Source organism: Cyanistes caeruleus, chromosome 1 (assembly GCF_971803275.1).
Source record: "Cyanistes caeruleus chromosome 1, bCyaCae1.hap1.1, whole genome shotgun sequence".
Taxonomy (NCBI): Eukaryota; Metazoa; Chordata; class Aves; order Passeriformes; family Paridae; genus Cyanistes; species Cyanistes caeruleus.
This window is the reverse complement of record NC_141701.1, coordinates 147,551,798-147,559,281: the sequence shown is the minus strand read 5'-3', so window position 1 is coordinate 147,559,281 and position 7,484 is coordinate 147,551,798. Positions and strand designations below refer to the sequence as shown.

The 7,484-nt window shown below is 43.6% G+C and overlaps 1 long non-coding RNA gene across 1 annotated transcript; it reads left to right on the top strand.

Annotated features, from left to right (window-relative positions):
• The first annotated feature begins 496 nt into the window (after positions 1–496).
• Positions 497–6,001, top strand: LOC111925516 (uncharacterized). The gene is made up of 4 exons (XR_002862275.2): positions 497–749; positions 1,412–1,483; positions 4,339–4,385; positions 4,476–6,001. It is a non-coding gene; the product is annotated as an uncharacterized LOC111925516 (long non-coding RNA).
• Positions 6,002–7,484: the final 1,483 nt, after the last annotated feature.

Here is a 7,484-nt window from a genome sequence, read left to right as displayed (position 1 = left end):
TCTGTGTGCAGGGAGCACAGGACTCAAAACTGTGTCACACTCCCCCCTCACAATTTGAGTGGATGACCTGAGTTGCTTTCCTCTACCACCACTCTGTGAGACAAATGGGTGAGCATTTTTGGTGTAAAAGCACTCAGCGATACGAGGCTTGGCATCAATCCCTGCAAAGCTGGCTTTATTCAGCACTCTTCTGACAGCCCTGCAGAGCATTCCCTGTTAGAGCAGGATGGCAAGACAAAGAAAGAAGCAGAAGAAAAGCCTGCAGCCAGCCTCCAACGTGCTCTTCGTAGCTGTTTGTGCACCCTGAGTGTCTGGCCTGAAACGTGTATACAGGCTGCGTCCTAAGTGCCCTGATAAGATTGGGGCTCCAGAATGTGTTGTCCTGAGAACATTTGCTGCTGTTTATCTGTGAGCTGAAAAACTTTCCAAAGTCCCCCAGCCATCAGCCTCAACACCCTGGCTCAGAGCAGATGACAGGCAGAGGTGATACCCAACAGCTTTTGTGCCATGGGGTGATACCGAAGTGGCTGAGAACCCAAAAGCTCAAGCTGAGCTGTTGAGTGGGGTCTGCTGACACGGTGGTGGCTGTTGATACCCAGCACTGCTGCTCTTGTGGCATCCTGTGGGAAAATGTGGGATCTGCCCCCTCCCCAGACCCAGGGTGCTGCTCACCCTCCTGGAGCCAGTCAGGAGGTGACAGCCCCATCCTCCCCTCTCCTCTCATCCAGGCTGTTAGACCCAAGTCAGGGGTGAGTATATGCATCATCAGCTTATGAATGCATATAAATTTATTGATGTATTTCTCCAGCACAGATGTGTTTAATGTGATGGATGTGGGAAAGGTGCCAGAGGCTTTCTGTGTGGGCACCTGTGTTTCTCAAAGCGTGGGCACTGTGCAGTGCCAGTGGGTAGGGGCTGTTTTAAAGCTGAGGGGATCGACATCGAGCTGTGCCTGCTTTACTTCCATGTGCAGGATAGGGAAAACGTGGAGAAACCTCCCATGTGGTGCTCATTGATGTGGTCCCAAGACTACCCACCCACAACCTGCCTCTCTCTGATTTTCTGACATTATCCCAATGTATCAGATGTTTAAGTCATTTCTATAGAAAAATAGCTTCTGGATTTATATTTTTAATTTTTCAGCCAAACCCTCTCCCTCCCACCCCAACCTACTAGGAGTAAAACTTAATCTTCTTACTGTACACATCCCTATAAATCCTTTCAGGCTCAGTGGGGTGTTGTATGGTTTAATGGCTTAATTAGTGAATGTTTATGAAGCACTTCTGATATCTTTGTGTGAAATATGCTTTAGAAGCACAAACTTAGAATGTTTTCATCACTCAATTAAGTTCAAGCAACATATAGGGAAGAGATTTATTTATATAACTTAAGAATTTAATAATTCTTACAGAGCTTGCAAAAAAACTCAGAGAAGAGTTCAGCTGCTCCAGCTACCAACTGCTGACAGTCCTGGAGGTTTCTGGTAACCTGTGTCCCGTGGGAAGGGAAAGCATTTTCTCTGAGAAGTTGGGGTTTTTTTAATCCTGCAGTCTGCAGGGTAGTGAAACATGTTTGGCACCGGGGCTTCCCACTACAGTTTGAATTCCAGGCAGTAGTTGCACTAGAAAAACCCTGAGAAGACTCTGGAGTTAGGCACTATTTCTGGAAGTTCTCCTCATCAAACAAGCTAAAAATAACAATAAATGCCCCAAGTTTTTTGGCAGGGGGGCAGCAACCAGGGTCCATCATGCCTAGTTCCCACCTACACAGCTCTGGAGTAAAGGTCTACATGGAGTTATTTGCTTTCTTCTCATCCACACTCCTGATGTCTGTGAGCAGCAGTGGTTTTAATCAGCAATTTATGTGCTTTTTGTATTTAGAGCAAACACAGAGACATTGATTTGCCCCACGTGTACCACTTTCTTCGTGTGACTTGGAGTTTTAAAGTCCCTAATTCTCTTCCCAGCTGAGCTGGGAATCTGGTTTGTGCTACCACCACACAGCCAATTCCAGACAGGGGTGGGCAAAACCCCAGTATTCTGGAGAAATAGCTACAATGTAGGAAAGAAATCCAGGAGGTGAAACAAGTATTCTAAGAAAATGTCAGCTGAATGGGTGGTCTTGAGCAGCAAAACAACTTTAAGGCTTTGCTGGGAGAGATACCAACGTGCTGTCCCATAAATGTGGGGTGAGTCTTCACCAGGTTCCCATCTCTCCTTTGCCCAAAAGTTGCTGCTGAGTTGCTGCAGAGAAGGGTGACAGGCAGGATCAAACGTATGGAACATCTCTTGTGTGGGAATGGATTTAATAGAGGGGACTCTTCTGCCTGTGGGGCAGATAAAGTGAAGGAGAATGTGATAGAGGGGTATAAAATCATGACTGGGCTGGAAAAAAATTAATCAGAAGGAGATTCTGGCTCCTCTGATCCAAGGACTAGGGAGGTGTCAAATAAACCAGCAAATGGCATGTGGGATAGAAATAAAATGAGATATTCTGCACTGTCTGTGCGCTGCAGCTTTGGAGCTTGGACCAGGGGATGCTCTAGACATTCTGGGGTATTTTGGTGGTTTCAAAATGTGACAGTGCAAAGCGATGAATGAAAGATCCTGCAGGGACTGCCAAGCACAGAGAGTTTGCTGGGATGTCACAGGGCACTGCTCCTGTCTGCCCACCCTGCCCTGGCTCAAGGTGACACTGGGACACAGGGCAAGACTGAGCTCTGGCTTGGCACAGCACAGGTATTTTTGTGTTTCTGTTATACGGCATAAATTTGTCAAAAATGAGCAGTTTCCTTTCAGCATCTGCAGATAACAGCTATGTTTTAACACACCAGGACTGAGCCCTAGACACAGCATTCAGAATGAAATCTGCCTGTTCTGGAAAACCTTCTCTGTTCTCACCCAGACATGTAAGGGGTCTCCTTATACACATGATCAGCCAGTAAAATTTCCATATTTTCTCCTCAAGGCATTCTGAAAAGAGCTTTAGCCACAAAATCTGAGTAAAAACACAGGAGCTCAACACTGATTTTTTTCTTTCCTATTTCCTCCCCTAAACACAAGAGACTCTTCCTCCTTTTGATTTTGTGATTAAATCAAAGTTCATCCTTCATCACAGTTATGAGGACATTACAAAATTCTTACCGATGTGCTTCCTGACTCTGTACCTTCTAAAACAACTCCCAAAACTTGGGGACACCATTCCCCTTGGTGGTGATCAGACAGCACTACCTCGTCTTTGCTCAGCTACAGTTCCATTTTGATGGACTTCTAAAATGTAGGATCATGGAATACCTCAAGCTGGAAGGGACCCAAGAGGATCACTAATTCCAACTCCCTGCAGGACCACCTAAAATTAACCCTAATTTTAACTTTAATTTAACTAAGAGCACCATTCTGTGAACTCTAGGCAGATTTGGTGCTGTGACCACTTCCCTGTGGAGCTGTTCTAGGGGCTGACCATCTTCTCAGTGAGGAACCTTGTCCTAATGTCCAAACTGAACTTTCCCTGGCACAGCTTCGTTCCATTTCCTCGTCTCCTATCACTGGCCATGTCACGAGTCTGCTCTGATCTTCCTCCCACCTAAGCCCATGTAAATTTGAAACATTCCCTCTGCCTTTGATCCAGGTTGCCAGCGTGAGGAATCTGGCTCTGAAGTCTGGACAGAGGATGTAGCCAAAAGAGCTACAAAAGAGCTGATAGAATTCCAAATCCAAAGTTATCCACAGGACTGTCTTAGTCTTCTGGCTCGCTAGAGACCTGATCATGTGCAGGTCCACGTGTTTCTTCAGTGTTAGTGAAATTTGGAGTGATTTAATGCACTGCTTTTAGCATAGGCAAAGTGCAACAACTAAACAAATTAGTTCAGTCTCATTTACAATATATTATCTCTATATTATCTACACACCTCTATATTATCTATATTATCTATCCATCCTCTCTCCTTCAGTGGCTGTATTTTCACTTTTCCATAGAACAGGCCTTTCAAACATTGCAGGACCATCATTGCTTCTAATTCAGGATCATTTCAGGCCCCTCTGTACACTGGGAGAGCACAGGGCTCTGTATATATTTTTTATATATTTTATATATTTTGTATATTTTGTACATTTTTGTGTATATTATTTAGTCTATAGCAAAATAAATCTTTGGGTCTTGAAGCCATTTTTTTTAGTTTATCATTTTATTTGGAGATCACTTGAGGTTTTCCATCAGCTGTGAAATTACAACCTATACATTAGTAGTTATTTTGTCCCTCAAAACACCTTGTCACTGTATTATTTCTTGCAGGAACCTTCTTATAACTTATCTCCTCCTCTGACTTTTTCACACTTAAAGGTCACAGTCCTCTGCCTCTGATATCACCAGCTCTCACTGCAGAAAGGGTAAGAGTCCTAACATGTGGCAGGAATTTGAGGAGGAGACAAAGCACTGCAGGAAAAAAGATATTTTTTTTATTTTATTTTTTTTTACAGATAATGAATGGGCTGTTAGAGAAAACGGAAAAAAGAGATAAAATGAAGGAGAAAAGAGCTTCTGGTTGGAGCCACAAAGGACAGACACTGACAACCAGAACTCATGGCTGCACACAGATGTGGTTCCCACCTCTCCCTTGCTCCCTGTGTGGATTTTGCTGCCTATCTCACCACTTCTGAGCAATATTATTTAAAAAAACCCCATGACCTGAGTGGCAACCACTCTCCTGCCTACCCAACAGTGCCCTATAAACACAGGCCTTATAAACACAGCCTGCAAAATGTTCAGTGGAGTTTCTGCACTTGCAACAGGAGCCCAGGGCAGGGATGAAGTAATCTTGAACTGAATTCCCCCCAAAACACCCCTGATGGGGTTTCAAACCTCTGATTTGGGCTTTGTCAGATCCAAACCAGAGCAGAAAGATCTCTTAGACAAAAGGAGCAGGGACTTGTTGTGTGAGACAAAGGAAGGAAAGCAGTCTGGGGGTGGCTGCAGTTAACACTTCTGCTCCTGAAGGCCTTTCAGACCCTGCAGCCAGGTGTGCTCAGAGACACCCACGAGCCCTATTTCAAGGTCAACATCAACTACAAAACTCCTGGTGTCCAAATTTAGACTGGAATCCAAAACACATGAGGGACAAGTTAATTCTGCCTGTGATAAAAGGGAGGGGGGAGGCTGGCCAGCAGATTTTGCTGTCGTTCCAGTAGCAAGTGGAAAGGAAAGGCAAGGACTATCCCCAGAGGAGGCCTAATCAGGCCACAGAATCACAATTCGGGTTTCCACTTGGCAGGAAATATGTTAAAGCTAAATGGATTTCCTTTGGTAAGGCAGAAGCTTAACTGAGACAACACAGTGTTTTAACACACTTTTAAAATAATAAAAATTGTTGTTGAGGCTCTGCAAAAAGCCAGAGCAGCAGGTTCTCCCAAACCAAACCATATTCCAGCACGACATGTTATGCAAGGAGCAGAAAACCAGGCAAATGACAGAACAATGGGTAAAGACATGGAAAGGCATTTATAGATAAATTGGGATTTGTAAATATTAAATTGATTTAATATTTAAATTGATTAATTAAATTAAGTCTTAATGGACTTGCATTGTCTGCCAATATATTTACAAGGAAAAAGGATTAACAAGGATTTTGGCACAAAGGCCTCCATCTACAGTTCAGTTTTTCAGGAGGGCCTGTTCTTTGCAAAAAACCATTTATGTGGGCAGTCTAAAAACTACTGTGGAAAATCCATCTCTCACACAAATGTTGACTTGAGAAATGTTTGCTTTTTTGCTTTCTGTGATCACCAGGGCCTGAGATCTGCACCACTGTTCTGAGGTCGATTCTGCCTCTGGAAGGACTGTTTAAATGCCTTATTATGAAATGATATAGATGTGCTTGGCTTTACTGTTGATTTCCAACAGGTTTATGTGAATAATTGATTTTTCCCTGTATTGCCAAAGGAGAAAACTTAGAGGGGGAATAAGAATATTAAATAAAAACTGTTTTTCATGCTTTTTCTAACTCAAAGCCAGGCTTTGTTTAGTTTTGTTTTCTCATCAGTGTTAGTCCACTGCAAATTCATTGGAAAAGTGAACAGCTCTTTTAATAATTGTACATTTCTTGAGGGGCCATCACTTGGATGCACTACATCTGTATCCAAACAGAGGATGAAGAACAAATTGTGTGGGGCTGAGCTGCCCACTGGGGTTGAATTGTGATGCTGGCACTGTCATTTCTCCCACAGCACTCCTGGTTCTCCACACCTCTGAAATTACTTGCCCATTACAATCCCCCTGAACACAGGCACCGTCTCAGGTTGCTGTAGAAACTTCATTAATTTCAGGATTAATGTCTCAGGATAGCATCCACCTTAGCCTGCATTCCCACTGCCTTCCACAACCGTGACCTTTAAGCAAATTGTTGCTCTTCTCAGTGGGAGCAGAAGAAGCCACCCACGAGCCTCACAAGATGAGTCTCCTATCTTCATCACAATATATTACAGAAAAGTTCAATCTTGACTCCTTCCCTGCACCATCTGAACCACCAGCATTACATCTCTATTCAGGAGCATGAAATGCTCATGCACCACAATGGATTTGGTCTTTATAACATTTTATTTCATTCCTGCCCCTCATCTCTACCTGCCAGATTCTGCCCATCCCAGGTAGGACTCTGCAGCACAAACACCTCCCATGCAGGAACAATGTTGGGTATTTTCTTTATTTTCTTTCTCCCCCAAAGCCTATTTTTATTCTGATCTCAAATTAAAATTAACAATCTCAAATCAAATTTTAACAAGTCAAAGCCAAACACTTTGCAGCAAGAATTGCTGGTTTAAGTGTAGGTACCTGTGGAAGAAGGAGTGAATGCACTGCCGTGTCTCAAACTCTGAGAGCTGGAGAAGGGGCCTGTGAAGAAATAGGACAGCATTTTCCTTGGGACCAGCTTGGTCCATGGAGACCACACAAGCACAGGAATGGGATCAAGTGGAAAAGGGGCATTAAGGTCATCAAAGACCCTCAAAGTCCTCTGACCCATTTCCAGAAAGATCCAGGGGAATGGACTGCATTTGCTTTTGCATTTGCATTTGCATGAGAAGTGAGAAACCTGATCCCAGAGCTGGGAAACCTCACCTGTGAAAAGGTACCCCCACAAAACCTGGGCAGTGCTCTCAGGACCCTGGACACCCTGTTGGCTGGATCAGTGCTGGAACCAGGACTTGTCATCTCTTTCCTCTCCTACCTGATCTCCCTTTCACTGCCTCTTTCTTCCCTCTTTTCATTTATACTTTTATCCCTCTTATTATTAGAGGATAGGGGCAAAATTTACAAATTTCCATGCTGAATGCATAGTTTGCTAATAAAACCATTTTGGTTTTTGCCATTCTTTTCAACAACAAACATCTACCGTTCTTGTGTCTTCCCTTCCACACAGGAATGAGACACAACAGTGAGGGGAAACTCCAAATCTGCCAAACTTAAACATTTACATTTATTTGGATAGTTCATGA